This window comes from Dipodomys spectabilis, unplaced genomic scaffold (assembly GCF_019054845.1).
Source record: "Dipodomys spectabilis isolate Male_0828 unplaced genomic scaffold, ASM1905484v1 ptg000254l, whole genome shotgun sequence".
Taxonomy (NCBI): Eukaryota; Metazoa; Chordata; class Mammalia; order Rodentia; family Heteromyidae; genus Dipodomys; species Dipodomys spectabilis.
Window position 1 is genome coordinate 1085884 of NW_024870931.1, and position 26739 is coordinate 1112622.

At 40.2% G+C, this 26739-nt stretch overlaps 1 non-coding gene and 1 pseudogene across 1 annotated transcript; one reads left to right on the top strand and one right to left on the bottom strand.

Annotated features, from left to right (window-relative positions):
* The first annotated feature begins 15554 nt into the window (after positions 1-15554).
* LOC122124914 overlaps positions 15555-26739 on the top strand; it is a 31827-nt pseudogene continuing 20642 nt past the window's right edge.
* LOC122124939 lies at positions 19217-19378 on the bottom strand. Its single transcript, XR_006150694.1, has one exon. It is a non-coding gene; the product is annotated as a U1 spliceosomal RNA (small nuclear RNA).

Here is a 26739-nt window from a genome sequence, read left to right on the forward strand (position 1 = left end):
TGGGGCAGTTGCTATCAAATATATGTGCTGCTGTGCTATTCAATCCCCCTAAATTTTCCTGGAAAAAAGAAATGATGGCTGGGTGCCAGTGGCTCACACCTAGCTATTCAGGAGGCTGAGATCTGAGGATCACGGTTCAAAGCCAGCCTAGACTGGCTCTACACTCTGAGCAGACTCATACTGATACCAAAGACTAATTTGAGGAGGAAATGGCAGTGGATAGAGGAGGCTAGCAAAATAACTACCACTCTTCTCAGAACAAGCTATTGAATGTGGGCCTAAGAACAGAGCAGTTCCAGACAAAGGGGAGGAGAGCCCTAAGAGATATCAAAGATAACTTCACTTGAAACACAGAAGACCCTGTTATTGAGATGGGAGAGATTTGTAGGTGGTCTACTAAAAAAGAGTTGTAAGTGGGATTCAAGAATGGAGATCAAAACATTTTGCCCAGCAACACCCTCAGTCCAGCCAAGAAGACAGATGCATCAACTGCCTTAGGTTTCCTCAGGAGAGATTCCAGCCAAGGGGCACCTTATACTGCAGTGTAACTGAACGTTGTAGTTATCAAAGCATGTAATTTTTGTGCATTGTATCAGTTCCTTGCACATTCAAAACTACTTGAATTACACTTGAAATACACCCTAGTCTTTAAAAATATAGTTTGATTTATTTTATTCTTTGCAGTCTCATTATATAGCCAAGTCAGATCTTAACTTCATAATTCTCCTGCCTAGTATCCCAAGTGTTGGGATTACAGGTGTGTACATCTATGTTATCCATCATACTATTATTTGCATGTTTCCTTAAGTTTAATACTTTATTTTATCCCTTGGCAGTACTGTGGTTTTGATTCAGAGGCTGGTGCTGGGCAAGCAAGTGCTCTACCCTTTGACCCCTGTCCCCAGCCCCTGTACTTCATTTTACTTTAGATGAGTTCTTATTGTATTATTTTGCTTGGGTCAGAATCAGACTGTGATTGTAATGTATTTTCCTGCTGGGAAGCTTATTTTGTCCTTTTATATTTTTTGTAAATATAATTTTTCTTCTTATTAAAAAGAAGGTACACAGAGATGTTACATTTATATAAGTCATTTTAAAATTCAAAATCTTATTTTAAAAGAGTAAAAAATGCAAATAATCACTAAAATTTATCTCTAGAAAAAAATGACTACCAGATTAAATTTTTTTGGAGGCTAGGTAAGTGGCATTTGGTATTGTTCTCACTTCAGCTCTAGACAATGCTTCACAGTTCCAGGCCTGCATGACCTAAATAAAAACAAGTAAAAAGTAAGAAAAATGATCCTTTAGGGCACAGCTGTGGAAGATTTGAAATACTCTTGTGTATTGTATTGACCATTTTTACATTTCTGGGGTAATGAAAAGTGATATAACAATTATGGTAGAATTTGACACATTCTTCTAACAAAACATAGCATGACCACATTACCCAGCAATCCCATTGCTCATTGCATAACCAAAAGAACTGAAAAGAAAAAACTAATAGCTCATATGCCAATGATAACAGCAACATTTACAATAGTCAGAAGTTGGAAATACCTAGAGTGTCTATCAGATGAACAGGTTTATAAAATATGAGGTATGCATAAATGGATTATGACATCCACAGAAAAGCTGCAATTTAATATATGTCTGTCATGGATGGACACCAAAAATAATCTACTATTTATGTGAAACATATTGACTAAACCATTTCATAAGAGAAACTGGAAGATTAAAATTTCTGGGGCAGGTCATTGGGGTGATTATTACTCAATGATTGTGTGGATTCCATCAGTATCGAAAAGATAGTTCACAAATAGAGGTAATGGTTACAAAGCAGTGTGGATATAATTAATGTCACTGAATTTTATACCTGCCTAGCAAGCATGAAGCCCTGCGTTCAACCCCCAGCACATCCAAAAAAACGCTAAATCTTCCTTCTGTTACCTACCTTGAGTGGTAGGTGCTTTTCTACTGTTTTGATTGTATTCCTCAGAGGATCTCTGGTGGATCTCTGATGTTTAGTCATTCATTACAGAAAATCCATTATTTGAATATTAATTCTGAGTTTTAAAGGAAACCTCATATATTAAAATGAGAGCAATGCTTGCAGTATTAACTCAAGAGGCTAAAGCAGGAAGATCCTTACAAAGTTAAGGCTTCATAGAGAGGTCATGTCTAAATCACTGTGGTATCTGCTGAAACTGGAGGGATAATTATTTGTAAGCAATTACAAGTGAGAGATAAGAGAGAGAGATAAGCTTTTGATCACATTATATTTTGGTCATGTCAGCTTGTATTTAATATTTACATGATTTTTAAAAATTTTCCTTTTTCCCTTACTCTCAGTATGTCATTTTGAAACTTTGTACTATGTTCTCATTTGCCACATTAAAAAAAACATAGCTTTTCTTTATATCATATTAAACATTTTTTTTATTTTTTCTATATTACAACTACTTTTATTTATTTTTGAAAGCTTTTAGCATTTTTTTTTCTGCATATAGGGAGTGGCCACTCTCTCAGAGATTTTTCTCAGTTCTGCCAATTGAACCACAGATCAACTTCCAGATTCATTCTTTTGAAAAGTCTCATGCAAAGCCCAGCACAACTAAGGAGGATGAAATCTGAGGATCTTGGTTTGAAGTCAGTCTGAGCAGCAAAGTCTGAGATTCTTATCTCCAATTAATCACCAAAAAGCGGTGGGTAGTAGAACTCTAGCCTTGAGTAAAACAGGGCAAGTTCAAGCCCTAATACTGGTAATTACACAAACAAGTCTCATGGACTTTCTTGCTTGGGCTGGCTTTGAACTACAGCCCTTAGATTTCAGCCTCCTGGGTAGTTAGAATTAACAGGCATGAGAAACCAACTGCTGACTTATATTAATTTTTTTTGGTCGTTCATGGGGCTTAAACTCTGGGCTTAGGTGCTGTCCCAGCGCACTTCAGCTCAAGGCCAGCACTCTACCGCTTGAGCCATAGAACCACTTCCAGTTTTCTGGTGGTTTATTGGAGTTAAGAGTCTCACGGACTTTCCTGCCCGGAGTGGCTTGGAACTGTTCCTCAAATATCAACCTCCTGAGTAGCTAGGATTACAGGCGTGTGCCACTGGTACCCGGCTTATTTTACTATTTTTAACCATCTCTTTCTTGCCTTCAACCTCAATACTTTTTAAAATTTTGTCCAGTAGACTTGATCTTTGGGCCACATTGCTGTTTCTTAGTTATTTTGAAGGGGGGTAGGGGTTGAACTCTCAGCTTGGGTGCTGTCTTTGTGCTCTTCAGCTTAAGGCAAATGCTCTACCAGTTTACCCACAGAGTCACTTCAGGTTTTCTGGTGTTTAATTGCAGATAAGAGTCTCATGAACTTTCCTGACCAGGCTGGCTTTGACCCATGATCTTCATATCTCAGCCTCCTGTGTAGTAGGATTACAGGCTAGAACCAGCAGTGCCCTTCTGTTTCTTAGCTTTCTGACTCAAGGATGATGTTTTACAACTTCAACTACAGCTCCACTTCTAGCTTTTTTTGGTTTATTGGACATAAGTTTCAAATGTACTTTTCTGGGTAGTCTGACTTCAAACCATGATCCTCAGATTTCAGCTTCCTGAGGTGCTCTGATTATACATATGAACCACAAACCCATTGATCATTTAAAAATATTAATATGTTTTATTCACTTTTATTTTTAAATTTTTCCTTGCTTTTATTGTTGTATATGTTCTAGTCCTGGGACTACAAATCAGGGCCTGATACAATGCCAGAGATTTATTTCAAGACTAGTAGCTTACCACATGGGCCAAACTATAATTTGTGGCTATACTTGTTTTGTCTTCGTGCTTGACCTAAAGCCCTGGGTGCTGTACTAGAAAGTGATTGCCCAGTTTGCATCTTTGGTCACAGCTCAACTCCAGGTTTTTGTTTTTTTTACTTCTTGGTAGTTAATAGGAGATGAGTTTTATGCAAAGCCTAGCATGAATCAGTGGGCTGAATTCTGAGGATCATGGTTCAAAGCCAACCAGGGCAGGAAAGCCCATGAGACTCTTAGCTCCAATTAATCAATGAAAACCTGAGAGTGGTAGAGCTCTGTCCTTGAACAAAACAACATAAGTTCAAGCCACAAGATAGCACACAAATGCACATACAGAGAAAGCTTCATGGACTTTCTTGCATGGGCCAGCTTTAACCCATGCTCTCAGATTTCAGCCTCCCTTCATCCTCTCTCCTTTGAAAATTTTATTGGTCCTGTAGCTTGACCTCTGACTCTAAGGCCTATATGTTAGCTTTTAAACTCAAGGCTGGTGCTTTACCACCTCAGCCACAGCTCAAGGCTTTGTGCCATGTGGCTAGAGATAAGAATGTCAAGCACATTCCTTCCTAAGCTGACTTGACTCTGCAATGCTCAGTTGTCAGCCTCTTGTGTAGTAAGGATTACACACATGGCCATCAACATTTGGGTCATTTTAAAACTTTAATATGTGCTTGCTTCCACCTTTTTTTCTTTTTCTTTTTCCATTTTTGCTTGTCCTGGGAGTAGAAATTGAAGCTCAGATGTTGTCTCATGGCATACATGGGACCAACCATAACATTTGGCTTTTGAGGGGAGGTTAATTGGAGAGAAAAGAATCATATAGAGCTAGGCCAATTTCAGGAGGCTGAAAATTTAGGAGAGTTCATGACACTCCTATCTCCAACTAACCACTAAAGTCTGAGAGTTGTAGACCATTGAGCAAAATAGTGCAAGTTCAAGCACCAGGACTGGCAAACACACACACACACACACACACACACACACACACACACACACACACGTATCTTATGAACACCTATACTTGAGCTGCGCTTTAAAGAGTACCCTCATATGTCAGCCTGAGTATATAGAATTACAGACATGAGCCACCAATGATTGTCTCATCAAAACCTCTGTTACTTGGTCTTTCTTCTCTTCTTCTACCCTTCTTTTCATTTATTTCACTCCTTTTGTGTGTGTTGGTGCTGGAGCTCGAACTCATGCAAGGCCTGGCCTAATTCAGAAGGCTGAAATCTGTCCATCATGGTTTGAAAGCAGCCTGAGCAGGAAAGTCCATGAAGCTCTTATCTCCCTTCAATCAACAAAAACTTATCCCCAGTGTGGCCACCACACAAAAAACAGTTTACTGTAATTTCTTGATTGGGTTTGCCTTTACACAGGATCTTATATTTCAGTCTCCTGCATTTCTAGAATTACAGACATGAGCCAACAGTTCTTGGTTCTCTACTTCCAAGCATTTAATTTTCTTATTGTGATCCTGAGGCTGGATCTCTGAGCCAGGGCACTGCTTCAATAAGTTATTCTTTCAAGGCTGGTGCTTTACAACTACAACCACAGCTTTATTTCTGGCGTTTTTTGCTGGTTAGTTGGAAACTTATGCACTTCCCTGTCCAGGCTGGCTATGAACAACAACCTTCAGATTTCATTCTTATGAGTCAGTAGGATTACACATATCGACCAAACATTCATACATGGATCATTTTGAAATTTTAATTGGATTTTCTCACAGGAGGGGGGGTTCTTTTTCCTAATCCTGGGGCTTGAACTCAGGCCTTGGGCACTGTCCTTGAACTTCTGTTGCTCAAGGTAAGAACTCTACTACTTGAGCCACTGTGCCACTGCTAGCCTTTTTTATTTATGAGGTACTGAAGATACAAATCCAGGGATTAAAACATGGTAGGCAAGCACTCTGTCACTAAGCCACATTCCCAGCCATTCTTACACCTTTCTATTTGTATTTTTATTTTCTTGTGTATGCTGGTCCTGGGTCTAAAAATCAGCCCAGTTGCAGTCCCAGAAGTTTTTATTCAAGACTAGCACACTAAGACATGAACCACAGCATAACTTGTGGCTATTAGTTTTTGTTTTGTTTTAAGTAGCTACTTAGATTTGAGTCAATGAATTCTCCTACCGGGGCTGGCTTTCAACTGTGATCCTCAGATTTGAGCCTCCCGTGTGGCTACCATCACAGATGTGTGCCACCTATGCTTGGCTCATTTTAAGCTCTGGAATTGGTCATTTATTCTCCTAACTTTTCTGCAATTATTTATTTTATTGTTTGTGTGTATGTTGGTCCTGAAGTTAATATCAAGATCTGGGTGCTGTCCCAGAAATTATTTTCTCATTTCTGCCATTGAAGCCACAGCTCAATCACCATGTTTTATTTTTCTTCCTTTTGGTGGTTAATTGGAGATAAGAGTATCATGTAAAGCCCAGCAAGACACAGGAGGCAGAAATCTGAGGATTGAAGTTGAAGCTATCCTGGATAGGAAAGTCCATGAGACTATTTGCATCAACTAAATACTCAAATTCAAGCCCTAGGCACACAGTAAAAAAGCCCCATGGACTTTCCTGTTTGGACTGGTCTTAAAATGTATCTTCAGACTTCAGCTCCATGAATAGCTAAAATAATAAGCAGGAACCACCAGCCCCAGGCTTATTTTCAAATCTCAAATGGTCATTTCTCCTCTTCTTTCAGTTTTGTTTTTGGTCGACTTTGGGCTGAATTATGGACCAGGGAACTGTTTCCCAGTTTTTTTTCATGAAATTTCAGTACTTTACAACTACTATCACACCTTCATTTCCAGCTTTTACTGGGTAGTGGGAGAAAAGAATTTCAATCACTTTCCTGCCCAGGCTGGCTTTTAGCGGTGATCCTCATATTTCATCTTTCTGAGTAGCTAGGAATACACACATAAACCAATAACTCATGACTCATTTTGAAAGTATAATTTTCTCATTCTCCCATCTTTTATAATTTGTGCTTTTTTTTCTTTTCTTTGTAAGTGTCTGTGCTAGGGCATCAGCACCAGGGTCTGTGTGCTGTCCCAGAACTTTCTGTTTAAGACTAGCACTCTACCACATGTGCTAGAGCACAGCTAGTGGCATATTTTTGGTGACAAGTGAGACATAAGAATCTCAGGGATTCTCCTACCTGGGCTAGCCTTCAACTGTGATCCTAAGCTTTCATTCTCCTGAGTAGCTGATAGAACATCAGTGAGCTACCAATGTCATTGGATCTGTCATTGAACTCTGTCATTGGATCTTCCTTCTGCACTTCTACCCTCCTTTAATTCTTCTGTGATTGTCCTGGGGCTTGAACTCAGTGCTTGGTTGCTGTCCTAGAAACTGATTGCCCAATTCTGCCACTTGAGCCATAACTCAATTCCCAGGTTTTTTTTTCTTTTATTTTTGACAATTAATTGGAGATAAGAGTCTGAGACAAAGCCTAGCATAAATCAAGCTAGCCTGAGAAGGAAAGTCCATGAGACTATGACCTCCAATTAACCACTGAATAGTTGGGAGTGGTAGAACTCTATCCTTGAACAAACCAGCACAAGTTCAAGGATGGCACACACAAGCTGCAGGATGGCACCGAGATGCACACACACAAAGTCTCATGGATTTTCTTGCTTGTGTTAGCTTTGAACTCTGATCCTCAGATTTCAGTCTCTCTTCTTCCACTGTCCTTTTTATTTATTGTTTTTATTTGTAATTTTTAGTGGTCCTACAGCTTGACCTCTGGCTCTGGGGACTATTTCTTAGCTTTTTAAACAAAGGCTGCTACTTTATCACCTCAGCTTCAGCTCAGGGCTTTGTGCTAGGTAGCTTGGATAAGCATCTCAAGCACGTTTATGCCCAGGCTGACTTGATATCACAATCCTCAGATGTCAGCCTCTTGTGGGGTTAGGATTATACACAGGACCAACAACCCTTGTGCCATTTTAAAACTTTAATATGTGCTTTCCACTGTCTACTGTTGTTTACTCTTTTTTTTGCATGTGTGTGTTGTTACTGGGTCTACAAATTGGGGCTCATATTCTTTCCCAGAAGTTTTTATTCAAGGCTATCCTCTATTACATGAGACACACTATAACTTTTTGTCCCTTTTTTGGGGAGGGTGATTAATTACAGACAAGATTTTCATGGACTCTCCTGCCAGGGCTGGACATAAACCATCATCCTCAGATTTTAGCCACTTGTATAGCTAGTAGAACATGTATGAGCCACCAATGCTTGATTCATTTAAGCCTTCGTCACTCACTCTTCCTTGGTTACTTCTACTCTTCTTTATTTCTTCTGTGCATGTCCTGGGGCTTCAACTCAGGGTTTAGGTGGAGTCCCAGAAAATATTTTCCCAGTTCTGCCACTTAAGTCATAGCTCAAATTCCAGCTGAATTAGGTGGCTGAAATCTGAAGACCATGTTTCAAAGCTAGCCTGGGCAGAAAATCGATGACACTCTTATCTCCAATTCACCACCCAAAATCTGGTAATGCTAGGGTACTAGCAAAGTATGGTACACAAACACACACACACACACACAAACATACACACACACACACACACACACCCAAAGTTTCCTGGATTTTGCTTCTTGACCTGGGCTTGAAAGTTGATCCTCAGGGGTTGGGAAGATGGCTCAGAGGTAGAGCGCTTGCCTTGCATGCATGAAGCCCTGGGTTCAATTCCTCAGCACCACATAAGCAAAAAGAAAAAAGCCAGAAGTGGCGCTGTGGCTCAAGTGGTAGAGCACTAGCCTTGAGCTGAAGAGCTAAAGGACAGTGCCCAGGCCCAGAGTTCAGGCCCCACGTCTGGACCAAAAAAAAAAAGAAAAAGAAAAAAAGAAAGTTGATCCTCAGATTTCTGCCCCCACGATCAACAAGCACCAGGCTTATGTTTCAATTTACAATTGGCCTTTCTTCTCTTCTCCTACATTTTTTTAGCACCAGGAATTGATCTCTGGATCAATAAACAATTTTTTTTTTAGCTTTTTCAACAAATACAATGTTTTACAACTACAATGATATCTACACTGGGTAGTTGGGTATAAGAGTCTCATGTACTTTCTTGCCCAGTCTAGCTTTGAACCTTGAATAGCTAGGAATACACATATGAACCAAAACCAATGCTCATTTTGAAACTGGCTTTCTCTTTTCCCATCATTTTTAGTTTGTGGTTTTTTTTTTGTTTTTTGAAATATGTGTCTAGGATTTCAACTTAGTGCTTAGGTGCTGTTCCAAGCTTACTGTTTAAGACTACCACTCAACCGCATGAGCCAAAGTACAGCTTGTAGCTTATTTTTGGTGGCAAATTAGATAGATGAGTCTCATGAGTCTCATGGACTCTCCTGCCTTGGCTGGTCATGAACTGTGATCCTTAGATTTCATCCTCCTGAGTACCTCGTATAACATGTGTGAGCAACCAATGTTTGATTCATTTCAACCTCTATCACTGATAGAGGTTTTGTACTTCTATCCTCCTTTTCTTTTGTTTCTTCTGTGTTTGTCCTGCAGCTTGAACTCAGGGTCTGAGTGCTGTACCAGATACTATTGCCCAGTTCTGCCAGTTGACCACAGCTCAATTCCAGGGTTTTTTTTTTTTTTTCTGTTTTGGTGGTTAATTAGAAATGAGTAGAGCCAGTCCACATTCATGAGGCTGAAATCTGAGGATCAACGTTTGTACCAGCCTGGGCAGGAAAGTCCATGATATCTCCAATTATAACAACTAAAAAGCTGAGAATAGTAGAGCCTTGAGAAAAACAGTACAAGTTCAAGCAACAGGACTCTCACACAGACATACAGACACACACACACACACACACACACACACACACACACACACACACACACGTGTCTTATGGACTTTCCTAATTGGTCTGGTCTTTAAATATTATCCTCATATTTTAGCCTCCTGAGTAACTAGAATTACAGTTATGAGCCACCAATGATTGGCTGATTGGCTCATTGAAGCCTCGGTTATTGGTTCTTCTTCTACCCTTCTTTACATTTATTCATTTCATTGTTTTGTGGGTGATGGTCCTGGAGCTAGAACTCATGCAAAGCTTGGCCTGTTTCAGGAGGCTGAAGTCTGACCATCATGGTTCAAAGCCACGCTGAGCAGAAAGTCTAAGATCCTTACCTCCAATTAACTGCCACAAATCTGGGAGTAGTACAGTTCCAGCCCTAGGATGTGCCACAAAGAACTGTCTTCTGGGCTTTCTTGCTAAGTTTCGTCTTTACACTGGATCCCCATATTTCTGCCTCCTGAGGTTCTAGAATTACAGGCATGAGTCACCAGCCCTGGGTTCTATTTTTCTTATCTTTTTTTTTGTGATCCAGAGGCTGGATCTCTGAGGCACTCAGGGCACTGTTTTGTAGCTTTCTCACTCAAGGCTGGTGCCTTACAACTCCAATCACAGCCTCACTTCTGTTTTTTTGTTTGTTTGTTTTGTTGGTGATTTGATGATGAGACACCATAATCCTCAGATTTCATCTATCTTAGTTTCTAGGATTACACACATGAAACAAAAACTCATGGCTCATTTGGAAAATTTAATTGGATTTTCCAATACATTTTTTAATTTCTATTTTTTATTTCTATATGTATGCTGGGCTTAGGGCTATAAATCAGAGCCTGGGTATTGTCCCAGTACTTTTTATTTTTGCCGGTCATGGGGCCTGAACTCTGGGCTTGGGCACTGTCTCTCAACTCTTCAGCTTGAGGCTAGAGCCCTACCACTTGTTCCACAGTGCCACTTCTGGCTTTTTTTCTTATTTTTTGCTGAGGAATTGAACCCAGGGCCTCATGCATGCAAGGCAGCACTCTACTACTGAGGCAACTTCCCAGCCCCGTCCCAGTACATTTTTAATACTAGCATGCTAATACGTGAGCCACAGCACAATTTGTGGATTTTTTTTAAAAACTGTAGTTGACTAATTAGAGATGAGTCCATGGACTCACCTGCCTTGGTTGGCCTTGAACACTGAGTCTCAGATGTGTGACCCTTGAGTAACTTTAATAACAAGTGTAAGCTACCTCAGTTTTTATTTTATCCTCTGAAATTTGCTCTCCCTTTTCTTCTTCTGCCTTTCTTTTCATTTATTTATTTTATTCTTGTTTGTACTGGTCCTGAAGCTTATCTCAAGATGTGGGTGCTGTCCCAGAAATCAGTCTCATTTCTGCCATTGGAGACACAGCTCAACCTCCAGCTGTTTTTTTTGTTCTTTTCTTTATTTTTTTGGTGGTTCATTGGAGATAAGAGTCTCATGCAATGCACAGAATACCTCAGGAAGCTGAAATCTGAGGATCACAGTTTTGAAGCCAGCCTGCAAAGGAAATTCCATGATTCTCTTTATCTCCAGTTAGCTGGTAGTGATCCCACCAAAAAGCTGAGATTGATAGAACTCCAGCCTTGAATAAAGTAGAACAAATTCAACTCTCATGACTGGCACACACAGAAAAATGGCCAATGGGTTTCCCTGCTTGGGCTTGCCTTTTAAATGGTATTTTCTGACTTTAGTCCCCTATGTAGTTAATATAACATGTGTAAGCCACCTGTGATTGATTAATTTAAAACTCTGTCACTGGCTATTACTTTTCTTCTACACTTCTTTATTTCTTTTGTGGTGGTCCTTAGGCTTTAACTTGGGGCTTTGGTGTTGGTCTTTTTATGTCTTCTATATAACTTGTTCCAGTTTTGTTCTAATGTTTCATTTGTTTATATTGCTTTTTATATCTTATATAAGTAAATTTTTATATCTCACAAAAGTAACTTTTAGCTGGTGGCTCATGGCTGTTATCTTACTCAGGAGGCTGACATCGAGGATCACAGTTTGAAGCCAGCACAGGCAGAAAAATCTTGGAAATTCTTATCTCCACTACACTACCAAATGTACTAGAAGTGAAGATATTACTGAAGTAGTAAATTGCTAGACTTGAGCAAAAAACTCAGAGCCCAGGTCTCAAGTTCAAACCCTTGGACTGGCACAAAAAGAAAACTTTCATTAACTTATATTATACTAGGATTACTGGTGTGAGACACCAGTTGGTTTTAAGAACCAACTTTTGTAGCAGCTGCCACTTTTGATGTTTTCCCTAGGAACTTTTATGTTGTTTTTTTCCATGCCTTACATTTACATTCCATTAAATGGCATTCTTATTTCTTTTGTTTAGGGACATATCAATAATTCAATGACAAATCAAAAAAGGCATGTCTTGAATTTTTCTTTAATTTAAATAGGAAAGGGAAACGCTGAGTCTAAACCTAGCAGAGAGTGAATGACAGTTTGTTTAATGTATTCGTGAATGTGGGAGCCTGCCGTTTTGGGTGCTTTCGTGGTGGGGTCATCCTGCAGCTTCACAATAACTTCTATGATGTTACAACCTCTTTTTCCATCACAACGGATAGGTGTCAGCCACTGATCTCACCCTTATGTGGACTTAGCTACACAAGGAGGAAAAAAATAATTAGAAGAAATGACTATTAACTACAAGACCACAGCTTGATGAGTTTTCCTGACTGAATTCTGATATTACATGAGCAGAGCAGGCTCACCTCTATACAAGGGTACTAAGCACTAAGGCTCATCTCTACACAAAGCTACTAAGCACTAAGGACCAGGCACTGCCATAGGCAACTGGAGAAACATGTGAATACAGCTATGAATGGCCTTCTCCATGCAAATTTCATGCTGAAGGAGAAAACCAGAAATCCCAATGATAATATCAATGAATCAGAAAGATGGTAATCTGGGGAGACAACTTCACATTGAGGATGGGAGGAAGAGACATATGATCTAACAGCAGGGGACTTCATCCATGCTGGCACCAATCTCAATCCCAGATCTCATCCTTCTGAGTAGACAATTATAGGTATGAAGTACCTGCAGTGGGCTCTTTGATATCAATATCTAACCAATGTGTGCTAAGTTTCTTGGAAGTTTCTTGAGAGGAAGGTTCAAAATTAAGCATATTATGTATCCTAAACATTCATTTCATTATCTTCTAATTATTTGAATATGAGCTGTATTCCTCACTTTTTGGAAAAACCAAGACAATTTTTTTTTCATTGTTCAAATCCTGGGGAGGGAAGGAAAATCACAGCTTCTTTGCCAAACTAGAAAGTAATAGTCATTTCAACTTACCAGTTTTTCCAAATAGTATGTCTTGTCCTTGATGGATTTTTCATGTTCAACAATGTTAGATGGATGAAATTATAAATGGGAGAAAAGCAACCACATAGTAGCAAGTTTATCACAATGACATATAATCTGTCCACTTTCTATCCAACGAAAACATTTGCCACAAGAATTAAAAAACTTGAATAAAAACTTGGAGATTCTACTCTTTATACAAAGTTGTTTTTTTGTTGTTTTTTGTCAGTCGTGGGGCTTGAACTCTGGGCCGAGGGGCAGTCCCTTAGCTATTCAGCTCAAGGAAAGCACTCTAGTACTCCAGCCACAGCACAACTTCTAGCTTTCTGGTGGTTATTTGTAGATAAGCTTCATGGAGTTTCCTGCACAGGCTGGCTTTGAACTTCAATCTTCATGTCCCAGCCTCCTGAGTAGATAGGAATACAGACATGAGACATCAGCACCTAGCCAAACTTGTATTTTCTTCAGTTTTGCTGGCTTGAATGATTACCAAGGAAAAAATAGAACCTAAAATTATTATTTTGTGCTAAAATTTGCAATAGTTTTACCACGAAGAATAGTGAAATATTTAGAATTACATATTTTGAGAAAATGTAGCTTATTAGCTTTTATTGTTCTAAAATAATAGAATCTCTTTTTTTTGTAGACACTGTACTCTGAGTTCAGAACTTGTACATGTTGACAGACACTCTATTCTGTGAGCCACATCCTTCTCATTTTTTAATCAATCATCATTTAAATAATTTGAAGCTCACAGGCATCTTTTGTTAAGATTAAGTAAAATAAGCCTAAACTCCTGCCTTTTGAGTAACAGAAGGAATCCTAATATCTAGAATATATAGACAAAAAATGAAACACCCTAAGAACAAATAATCTAATCAATAAATAGGCAAGTGAATTGACTAGATAGTTCCCCAAAACTGATGTAGGTGTCTAAGGAATACATGAAAATATTCAACACCGTTAGTAATCAAGGAAATGAAAATCAAATCTATGTTGAAGTTCATGTCTGCCTAATCAGAATGCCTATTAAAAAAGAAAACAGAAATACTTGCAAGGAGGTGGGGAAAGATACCCTACACAATGATGGCAATTAAGTGAATCATTGCAGCCCCAACAGAAATCAGTGTGGAAGTTCCACACAAGAAATCCTACATATACACCTGAAGAAAGTAAGTCAGCCTTATAGTACAGCTATTTGCACACACATTTTTTACAGCATGATTCAAAATAATCACATTCCAGAATTGGCCACCACAGGCAGAAAAGTGTGTAAAACTGTTATCTCCAATTAACAATTAAAAATCTGGGAGTAGGACTGTGTACCAAGTCGCAGAGTACCAGCCTTGATGGAAGGAAGCCAATCAAGAGATTAATGTCCTAGGTTCAAGCCTCAGGACTGGCAAACACACACACACACACACACACACACACACACGCACACACACACACACACACACACACACACACACACACACACAATGCTTACTATATTTTTTAGCCAAGTTTCTTATTCCCCTAAGATTCATACATCTATGACAGATCTAAATGTAATGGGAAAGAGATATTTATAATGATAAACTTCTACTGAAGAACCCAATTTTTTCTTGTTTTTTTTTTTGTGGTCTTTGGACTTGAACTCATGGCCTGAGTGCTGTCTGTGTGCATTTTCCCTCAAGGTTGGTGCTCTACCACTTAGATACAGTGCCACTTCCAGGTTTGTGATAGTTTGTTGGAGATAAAGAGTCTCAAGAACTCTGTCCTCCACACACTGATTTCTAACTGCAATTCTCAGATTTCACATTCCTGAATTGGTAGAATTAGAGGCCTGATCCACCAATGCCGGGCTAGAACCTGAGTATTTTCACCTTTGCTCATTGGAAGAGTTCAATTCTTTTTCCTCCAGAACACTTACCAAGCACAGTTCTCTCTCGATGGTAATCAAGCAAATACAGAGGCACCAGTAGCTCACACCTGTAAATCCTAGCTACTGAAAAGTCTGAGATATGAGGATAGTGGTTCAAGGCCAGCCCAGACAGGAAAATCTGGGAGACTTTTAGTCCCAATTAACCACAAAAAAAATGCCATATGTTGAGTTGTGGCTCAAGAAGTAGAGCTCTACCTTGATCAAATACCTCAGGGATAGACCTCAGGCCCTGAGTTCAAGGCCCAAGACCAGTGCACATGCAAACACACACAATTTAATAACATGGTTCTCAAACCTAGCAAGGTGCCATCCTAATCCATTAATGTCATGCTTTGTTATGAGAACTGGAAAAGTCTAACGTCTGGCGTGGGCTGGTAAACAGCATCTGGACATAGTAATTAGCTCACAGCCAGTCAGACCAACCCAGACTGGAAGCAAGATTGAGTTGGTACAGGCACATGGCACCTACTCCCTTATTCACCCAGACTGGAATCAGGAGTGAGGTGACACAGGCAAGCAGCCCCCACTCACCAAGACCGGAAGACAGAGTAAGGTGACAAGGGCACCAAGCCCAGACTTATCCAACCAGGAAGCAGTAGTGAGGTGATGCAGGGACATGGCCCCTACCCACCCAGACCGGAGGCTGTCGTGAGGTGACACAGGCAGCATGGCCCTTACTCCCCCACTCATGCAGACCAGAAGCAGGAGTGAGGCGAAACAGGCACGTGGCCCCCACTCACCTAGAGTGGAAGCAGGAGTGAGGTGAAACAGGCATGCAGCCCACACTCACCCAGACTGGAAGTGGGAGTGAGGTGGTGCAGGCACACAGCTCCTACCCACCCAGACCAGAAGCAGGAGTGAGGTGACACAGGCATGCGGCCCCTATTCATCTACCCAGGAAGCAGAAGTGAGGTGATGGTCGCATGCCACACCAGAGGCATGATCCTAGCATTCCATGGCAGCTCTCTTCTCTCCCAGCCTTTGTGAAGGGCTGCTAGGTTCCATGATGCACTCCGGAGGTCAAGGGGCTGGAGCCAAGGTTGCTGCTGCCTCCCCCAACTGTTACTCCACCTGCTGCAGCTATGGTAGCAAATTTAATAAGTTCTAATTCACAGACCATATACTATGAACTATTAGTGTCTTCAGGTACCATGTTCCACTTGCTAGTCACTTAATTGTATAGTTGCCAATGTCTTAAGTGTTCACTGACTTGTAAATATGCTGGAATGGAAATCCTAATATCACTGATGTCTTTTAATTTCTAGGAATCATGATTTTGAAATGACCCTTTCTGAAGAGAAGAGGAGGGGACATAGACTCAACTGTTCAAGAGTGCCTTTGGTTGACACTCTATTGGCCCAAGAATGAGTCGACACAGCTGGTATCCAGTTGTTTTGTGTTAGTCTTTGGGTCATGTTTTCTGTTTGGCCTTGGAGTCTTAGGGTTCTCTTTGTAGACACAGAAGATGGGAAAGTAATTGCCAAGGCTTATATAATCAGGAGCCATTTACTTCCTGCCCTTCTGAAATGGCATCTCACTACATAGCCAAGATGGCCTTGAACTTATTTTGCTTCTGCTTCAGCTTCCCAAGTGATGGAATTACAGGCTTACCATACCATGCCGAGCTATCTCTCATGGACCATTTGAAATAGAAAAATCATGACATGTGCGCTGTATCTACTAAGAGACTTGTGCAAAGACCAAATAATTTACAACCCTGTTGTTAAGAATATAGACTCATATTCAACTGAATTTCAAATTCAATTTTGGTTTCTTACCTGCTTTGGGTTAAAGAGGTAGACACTACATCACTGAGTTTTATTCACTTGTACAGAAATGTGGGTGGTGCCAGGGACAGGTGGCTCATGCCTATAATCTTACTCAAGAGGCTGAGATGTAAGGATTGTGTTTTGAATCCAGCCCGGGCAGAAAAGTCACCATTAGAATAGGAGGACAAGAGGCAAACTGATGAGCCAGATACTCTTCTGAAAAATGGTTTAATATGGTACAATGTTTCCCATATGTCAGTTTGTCATTCTGCTTCTAGTCAGAAAATTTATAAGGCTCAGAAAAGGATTCAAGCTCTCTGTTAAACCATACTGTAGCCATTTTGATTTTTATTAAAGGAATAATCAATTTAGACATTGGTAGCTCATGCCTATAATCCTTGCTGCTTAGGAGGCTGAGATCTGAGGAACATGATTTCAGGCCAGCCCAAGCAGAAAGTCCATGAGACTTGTCTCCAATTAAGCAGTGATAAACCCAGAAGAGGTATGCCTTAATACAGTATTATTCCTAAGGAAAAAGCTTTATTAAAGCTGCCCTAAAACTTCGGGTCATATGTTGGGACATTGCCACGTACAATGCTGCTGGACCCTGCCTTCCTTTGGTGTGTTTGCCTAGAGCCTGGCTTTTACTCCTGTGGATATAGGCTGTTTAGCCCACAACCTTGGGGGTGGCATGATCCGTGTATGGAATATACTGCCCAGACAAAAACCTATGATGGAAGCAATGATTGACAAGGTGTTAGTCCAAAGTTACAATGGTAAGGATGTATTCTGTTTAGCTTTTTTCTTTAGTTAATTGCTTTTTAAAGTTTATCTGCTTATTTAATGTACTCTAGGAAATCAAAAGTTAATATTTGGAATTTTTGGTGCAATTTGCAACTAGGCAAGTAAGAGCACCCATTGCCCCCAAATTCAACATTTAAAATTATTAAAACTCTGTTCAGATGTTTTAGTCATCAGAAATTTGAGCCAGGGATGGGAGCTCACACTTGTAATGCTAGCTGTTGGGTCTTGACAGATACAGAGAGGATTATGATTTGATGTTAGCCCAGGAAAAACATTCAAAATATTGGATCTCAATCAATATTGAACCCAATGCATTGTGCTTCTTATTTCATCTACTCAGAAAGGGTAAAAAGAAGGATTATGGTCCATGCTGGTCTGGTCATAGACATAAAACCCTACCACAAAAATAGCTAAAGCCAAGCCAGGCGCAGGTGGCTCATGCCTGTAATCTTAGCCACGCAGGAGGCTGAAATCTGAAGATCACAGATCAAAGCCAGGCCAGGCAGCCCAGTGAGACTCATATCTCCAATAAACCACTAGAAAACCAGAAGTGGTACTGTGGCTCAAACAGTAGAGCCTTCACCTTGGGCTGAAGAACTCAGGGACAACACCCAGGCACAGAGTTCAAGTTACATAACCAACAAAAGAAAAATGAGGACTGGGAAGGTGGTCAGTGGTAGAGCGCTTGCCTTGCATGCCTGAGGCCCTGGGTTCGATTCCTCAGCACCACATAAGCAAAAAGAAAAAAGCCAGAAGTGGCGTTGTGGCTCAAGTGAAGAGTTGAGGGACAGTGCCCAGGCCTAGAGTTAAGGCCCCACGACTTGAACCCCCCCAAAAAAAAGAAAGAAAGAAAGAAAAATAACTAAAGCCAAAAAAAGCAGGTGTATGGCTCATCTGGTAAAGTACCTACCTAAAATGCATGAGGCCCTGAGTTTAAGTTCTAGGATAGAAAGGGGGAAAGGATGTGAAGGAATAGAAGGAAGAAAAGAAGGAAGGGAGGAGTTATTCTGTATATTGTACTTGCCTAGCTATTTCATTAAGGTGGCTTCTCATTCCTTTTTTTTTTTTTTTTGGTCGGTTGTGGGGCTTGAACTCAGGTCCTGGATCCTGTCCCTGATCTTTTGTGCTCAAGGATAGTGCTCTAACACTTTGAGTTACATTTTCACTTACGGTTTTCAGTGGTTAATTGGAAATAAGAATCTCATAGATTTTCCTTCCTAGGCTGGTGTTGAACCTTGATCCTCAGATCTCAGCCTTCTAACTAGCTAGAATTACAGGTATGAGCCATTGGCTCTGGTCACTCATTTGTTTTCTTTCTTTTTATTTGTAAGTCATGGGACTTGAACTCTGGGTACTGTCCCTGAGCTCTTCAGCTCAAGTGAAGTGCTCTACCACTTGAGCCAGAGCCCACTTCTGGTTTTCTGGTGGTTAATTGAGCATAAGAATCTCATGAGCTTTCCTATATGGGCTGGCTTTGAACTGCAATCCTCAGTTCTCACGATTACATGTGTAAGCCACCTGCACCCAACTTCCTCATTTATTTTCTCATGGTGAGTTCAAGCTGATTTCTCTACTCCTTGTAGTTCCTAGCAACTACAAAGTAGTCCTAGAGGTACCTCATCGTTTATAGTAGTCCTTAGGACCAAGTGACTGCTGAGTGCAGGAAAGCAGATGAGGCCAATATAAAATACAATGCTATCTATCTATCTATCTATCTATCTATCTATCTATCTATCTATCTATCTATCTATCTATCCAGTGGAGAGAACTAACACAGTCCCCCACTACCACAAATTACACAGTCGAATTTCCCACATTTGGGGAAATCTCAGGGTCAGCACATCTGAAGTGCAATAGATAAGCCTGGCCCTGGAAAACCATCTTCATGATCATAGTATCTCCCCTGCCAGGTAAGTAACAAGTGCCAGGTAAGTAACAAGGCTGACTTGGTATTTAAAAAACTAACAAACACATGAGAGTAGTTCACATTTGTAATCCTAGCTACTCAGAATGCTGAAATCTGAGGATTAAGCTTTAAATACTAGATAAATTTTGCTGAATGTTTATTAAAGCTCCTTTGGTGTTTTTAATTGAAGGTTTTATTTATTTTCTTATTTTACTGTTTCTTACTGTGACTACCAAAAAGCTGAGTGACTTCCGTGGCTTGTATTCCTGGATTACTTTGGAGGTGCTCTAAGACTTCATCAGAGGCCAGACTTGTTCTACTCAGTGGAGTAGCCAGCCACAAAGTTGTAAGTGACAATACTTACAGTAAGCAAAATTACATAAAATTAAAAATTCAGACACACATTTACACTAGCTATATTTCAAATAAAAATAGAATTCAAGTTTCAGTGAATGTTAGTAAAGTTATAATGCATTCATTTTATCTGTGTCCCCTGTCACACTGCCACAGAAGAATGGAATACTTAGGGCATATCATGTGACTCCCAAGGCCTGGATGTACTTACTCTGTTCCTTTACAGAAAATGTTTGCCTGACCATGTACCCTAGTGAATATCATTTATTATGCAGAGCTACCCTCTTTTCTATATGCTGTTATTTCTCCCTATCCTTTTCTCCCTCCCTCTCTCTTCCCTCACCCAATCCCTCCCTTTCCTTGTTTTAGGGATCAAAACTCATGCACGGTAAGTTGCTAAGCTGAATCTCAGCCCTGTGTATGATTTTGTGTTTGGTGAGGGGGTACTTTTTCAGGGCTTGAACTTTGGCCCTGGACACTATCTCAACTTTCTTCCTCCCTCCCTCCCTCCCTTCCTTCCTCCCTTCCTTTCTTCCTTCCTTCCTTCCTTCCTTCCTTCCTTCCTTCCTTCCTTCCTTCCTTCCTTCCTTCCTTCCTTCCTTCCTTCCTTCCTTTCTTTCTTTCTTTCTTTCTTTCTTTCTTTCTTTCTTTCTTTCTTTCTTTCTTTCTTTCTTTCTTTCTCTCTTTCATTTTGTCAGTCATGGGGCCTGAACTCTGAAATCTGGGCCTGGTCACTGTCCCTCAGCTCTTTAGATGAAGGATAGTGCTTTACCATTTGAGCCACAGCACCACTTCTGGCTTTTTCCGACTTATGTGGTGATGAGTAATGGAACTCAGGGCCTTATGCATGCAAGACAATCACTCTACCCCTAAGCAACCTTCCCAGCCCTCATTTTATTTTAAAAATAAAATTCAAAACATGCCTTTTATGAATCCTCATTCAATTTATTGAAACATAGTATATATTCTTTAAGCTGTTTTTAAAATATTTTTAGTGTAAAAATATTGTACAGAAGGTTTACAGTTACATGAGTAAAGTAGTGGGCACATTTCCTAGTGAGCATTGTCACCTCCTCCTTTCTTTTTCCCCAAACATCCCTTCCCTCCCCACCTTCCCAACACCTCCCATCCACCACAAATGTTGTAAAGTTTGTTTTCAACATAGTGTTTTGTACATCTCATTGTTACAATGGGTTAAACTGTATCCTTATTTAAGCATCTTGTTATGTACTTATAAGACACAGGTCACCAGAAACAAATACAGTGAATACAGAGTAATACCCTGGAGGAAGAACATACCAGAGGAAAAAAAAAATCACATAGTACATTATAAATATGTTAAAAACAATAGCAAGGAAGAAAAAAGCACTTGAGTTACTATCTTGAGGTTTATTTCACTTAACATCATCCTATATGGTCATATGTACATAGCTTTTGATTTTTTCTTCTTGTCCTAGACATATACTAGATATTGAAAAAAAGGGAAACTATAAGACCTACGTTTTGGGGGGGCCTGGCCTACTTCACTTAATATAATTTTTTCCAAGTCTTTCTATTTCCTAACAAGTGGGGTGATGTAATTCTAATGGAGGCATAGAATTCCATTGTGTACGTGTTTATGTGTGTGTGTGTGTGTGTGTGTGTGTATAATATATATATATATACATGTATGTATATATATATATGTATATATACATATATATGTATATATATATGTATATATACATATATATGTCACATTTTCTTGATCCATTTATCTACTGAGGGACACCTGGGTTGGTTCCATATCCTAGCTATGGAAAATAATGCTGCAATAAACAATTGTGATGGTAGCTTTAATATAGCCTTGTTTGCGATCATTTGGGTAAATGCTCAAAAGTGGGATTTCTGGGTCATAGGGAAGCTCTATATGGAGTCTATTGAAGAATATCCATACTGCTTTCCAAAGTGGATGAACAAGTTTACACTCCCACCAACAATGCAGTAAGGTTCCTTTTTGACCACATCCCCTCCATCATCTGTTATTATTAGAGTTCTTGATTATAGCCATTCTAACTGGGGTGAGGTGGAATCTCAACATTGTCTTGATTTTCATTTTTATTCTTCATGTGTCTATTGGCCATTCCTATTTCCTCTTCAGAGACCTTTCTCTTTAAGTCTTTAGCCCACTTATTCATGGGGCAGTTGTTTCTTTGAGGATTGGTTTTTGGGGAATTTAATTTTTTGAGTTCTAAATATATTTTAGATATGAGACCCTTGTCCATTGTATGGCTAGTGAAGATCTTCTCCCAGTACTTGGGCTTTCTATTGATCTTGCTAGCTATGTCCTTTGCCATGCAGAAGCTCTGCAGTTTCACGCAATCCCATTTGTCCAACCTTTCTATGATTTTATGTGTTTCTGGGCCTTTATTAAGAAATTTTCGGCATGTGCAAAGGATACCTAGAGGTTTTCTTCTTCCTTCCTGAAATGTTTTCAGGCTATCTGCTTTGACTCCAAGGTCTTTGATCCATTTGGAGTTGATTCTGTTGCAGGGTGCTATATAAGGATCTAGTTTTAGTTTTCTACAGGTGTGAAATATAGTATATATTTTATAAGTCTTTGTCCATCTCTCTAGAGGCCTCCACAAGTTTATATGTATTTGTAGCTTGGGAAGGGAAATAAGATTTAAATCAGGACAGTAGGAGGCTATGGTTTATAAGACTCATTTGAGACCCTTTTGGAAGGAATGTTGACTTTTTCCATCTGATATCCTACAGATGACAATCTTGGTACAGGTATTGAGTAGTCACAGGATAGGAAGCTTGTACTGATTTCTCCTGACTTTCCCCTGGGGACAAAGAAGGTGAAGTAGCCATAGGCATGAATCTGTAGGGGGATTGCAATTTATTTGTACTGACTGTATATTTCTAATTACTGTTGCCACAGGCCAGTGGGTGAAAGGTTTGTTTTTCCTTTCCTACTTTAGCTGTAACTAGTTATTTTTCATTTTTTAAATTTTATTTTATTGTAAAGAGTCTATAGAGGGGTTAGAGTTACATAAATAAGGCAATGAGTACATTTCTGGTCAAGCATTGTTACCCCTTCCCTTGTTTATCTTCCACTATCCCTTACCTCCCCCACCTCCCACACTCCTCCCTTCCCCACCCGAAGTTGTAAAGTTCATTTCCAACATACTGTCTTATGGGTGTCATTGTTGCAACGGGTCATCCTGTGTCTTTGTTTTAGCATTTTGTTATTTCCCTTCCCCTCCCCAAATTAGAAAAATGTATCGACAAGATGCAGGGTATCAAAGTCAAGCACAGTGACAACAGGGGATATACCACAGGGGGAAGAATATACAAAGGAAACCAAACACTTACATAATAAATCTAAAACAACAACAACAAATAAACCCCAAGATACAGTAATTTGTTTTTATAGGATATTTATTCTAAAACTCCCTAGACATCTTAAGTTTGGACTATTTCTTTTTTTCTGCCAGTCCTGTGGTTTGAACTTAGGGCACTCTACCGCTTGAGTCCCAGAACACCACTTTGAGCTTTTTCTGAGTAGTATATCTTATATAGAGTGTCATAACTTTCCAGCTTAGGCAGGTTTCAAATAATGATCCTTAGTTCTCAGCTTCCTGAGCATCTAGGAGTACAAGTATGAGCCACTAGGACCTGGCTTGAATAATCCCATAGTTTTAACTAGCTGTTTTCATATCCCCTACCAACAATGCTTTCTCATACTTTTTAAAGTTATCTCTAAATAGCTTAGGAAGGTGTTTGAGCATTACTTAATCATTTTTTCACTTTCATTAGTATATACTAGTTGCACACACTGAGAGGTTTGATGGAGTTACTTCCACACACGCATATGATATACTTGCTCACATTCATCCTGACATCCCAGTGCCCAGCCCTTGAATTCAAGGCCCAGAACTACTGTGTACATGCAAACATTCACGGAGACACACACACACACACACACACACACACACACACACACACACACAGCAGAACAATTAGCAAAGGTTATACTATTGATCAGGAACTGCAAGGAAACATGGGAAGGTAGATTGTCTTTTCCCAGTTTCTCTGTCTTCCTCCATTCTCTGCTTTTCCTCAGAACAACTCAAGCCCTCCACACCTCGCTTCTGTCTGTTTGAACACCCTGAGCCTGGCTTCCAGTATGCCATTCATAGGGAGCTGCCCTTGCCTGGATAGATGGTCCTCAAAGTAAGCAGACGGTCTCAGGTTATATTTTATTTTTCCATTTGGAGTGTGAATGCAGGCCCTGGGACCATAAGCAGCATCTTGAAGTGTATGGACAGCTGTTTTGAGCTACAAAACTCACCTCAGAAAACAAGCAGAGGAAGTGGGATGCAAAATACACAACCTGAACCAATAGATCTATAGGTGACTGAGAGCCAATTTCCACATTAATGTGAATACAAGGGTGAGTCCATTTGAAGACAGGTCTCCAACGATTTATTGGGACCCCATGGACAAGCCTGGCAGGAAGACACGTGTGTGTGTGTGTGTGTGTGTGTGTGTGTGTGTGTGTGTGTGTGTGCCTGAAGCTGGGCTGGGGCTCAGGCAGAGGCTGAGTGCAACCTGCCCTTATGCCTTTTTTGCTGCTCTACCACTTCATCCACAGCTCCACTTCTGGCTTTTTTGTTAATTGATTGGAGATGAGATTCTGATGGACTCTCCTACCATGGCAGGCTTCAACTCTGATCTTCAAATCCCAGCCTCATGAGTAGCTAGTATTAAAGAAGTGAGGCACTGGAACCTGTCAGGAAGCCTCTTAAATAACAGAGCTATTTTTAGGGAGACAGGAAACACCTCAGTCCAAAAGATGGTGTTGAGTTTTCATGTTTTAAAAGAAAAAATGCACTCAATATTGAAGTGTGAAGTAATATTGAAGGAAAGAAGACAGCAAACTTTCATAAATCTGGTGTTGTGAAAGCCCATCAGACATGAGTGTTTCATATAGGAATCAAAATAATATCTATGTGGCAACATTGAGACTCACCCATGTGGTCACGTGAACTGGTTGAAGACCTATTCTCAGACCGACTAACCTTCAAAAGTCTGGGATTCTGCTCTGTGGAAGATGTTTCCCAGTCACACTTGTAAGTCTCTTAGTTCTGTTTTTCACACTTCTCATCCCTCATTCTTAGTATTCACCAAGTATCTTTTCCATTGCTGCTCCAGAAGATGCTTTCAATGTCACTGTAAGAAGTGGCGCTGTAGCTCAAGTGGTAGAGGGCTCGCCTTGAGCTGAAGAGCTGAGGGACAGCGCCCAGGCCCAGAGTTCAAGCCCCACGGCCAACCAAAAAAAAAAAAAAAAGAATCTTTGGGGCTGGGAAGGTGGCTCAGTGGTAGAGCACTTGCCTTGCATGCTCGCGGCCCTGGGTTCAATTCCTCAGCACCACATAAGAAAAAAGCTGGAAGTGGCGCTATGGCTCAAGTGGTAGAGCACTAGCCTTGAGCTGAAGAGCTGAGGGACAGCACCCAGTCCCAGAGTTCAGGCCCCACGACTGGACCCCCCCCCCAAAAAAAAGAAAGTAATATCAATGTCACTGTAAGGATTCATCTAATAAGAGAAACTTGTTTGAAGAACTTTAATACTTATATTAATAATATCATTACTAATAAAGAGTATTATTCAAGAACTACTTTAAGATAAGTAAAACATGATTCAGAGAAGTTATGTAGTTTGGATATTAAATCTGATAACACACATATATTCCTAGGCCATTACAAATCTGTAGTTACTTCAATCTTACAATACAAATGTTCTTAAGAAAGAAAGTGTTGATAATATAAGCAACCCAGTAGTTGTTGAATGAGATAAATATAGTGAGGACTTCTGTTGAGCTAGTACACACTGGTTCTTGCTCTGAAAGCATCACCTATCTGTTCTGAGAGCCAGTCAGGCTTAAGTAGGACACATACTTCCGGATGACAGACCTGCCTGGCATTCACTGCCTAAGTCCATTCAGGCCCACAGCCCATAGGCAATATAGAACAATCTTCAGAACAGTCATCCTAACTTTAAAGTTCAAGCCTCTAATCCTAGCTCATCAGCAGACTGATGTCTGAGGATTGTGGTTCAAAGTCACCCTGGGCAGCAAAATCTGGAAGACTCTTATCTCCAGTTAACCACAAAAAAGCCACAGTGGAAGGGATAAACTGAGAGCAAGGGAAGGGGTGTAATTGTCCCCAAAAAATGTATTCATTACCTGACAACTGTTTAATTTAACTGACTTAACTGTTACCCCTCTGAACGTCATATTCCTAATAATATTTTTTTAAGAAAAGGAAAGATGAGTCTGGGAAGGTGGCTCAATGGTAGAGTGCTTTCCTTGCATTCATGAGGCCCTGAATTCAATTCTTCAGTACCATATAAGCAGAAAGAAAGCTGGAAGGCACACTGTGGCTCAAGTGGTAGAGCACTAGCCTTGATCTGAAGAGATGAGGGACAGTGCCCAAGCCCAGAATTCAGGCCCATAACTTACAAAAAAAATAAAGAAAAGGAAATAAAAAAGGAAGAGTATTGCTGCCAGACTCAGTGGCCAAGCCTGTAATCCTAGCTATTCATGAGGCTGAGGATCAGTGATTGAAGCCAACTTGGGTACGAAAGCCTATACAACTTTTATCTCCAATTATGTACAAAAAAACCTAGAAGTAGAGTTGTGGCTCCAGTGGTAAAGCAGTAGCCTTGAGGGGAAAAACATAAACTACAGGGATAGTATCCATTTCCTGAGTGCAAGCCCCAGAAAGGCACAGAATAAAAGAAGGAAAGACACTATGAACTTGGTTTATCTGTACCTGAGATGTCCTTGTTAGAGACGATTATGGACTGAAACTCTGAACAGGGCATACTAGGTCTGGCATTTTTTCTGCACAGACTGTGTGCACAACCATCTTAACTCCTTCGCTATTCTATAGTTGCAGGTTGCATTATCTTCTCACCATGGAAGAGGTCCAGTATTTACTTTCCCTAGGGTACCTGCTTCCTTGTCTTC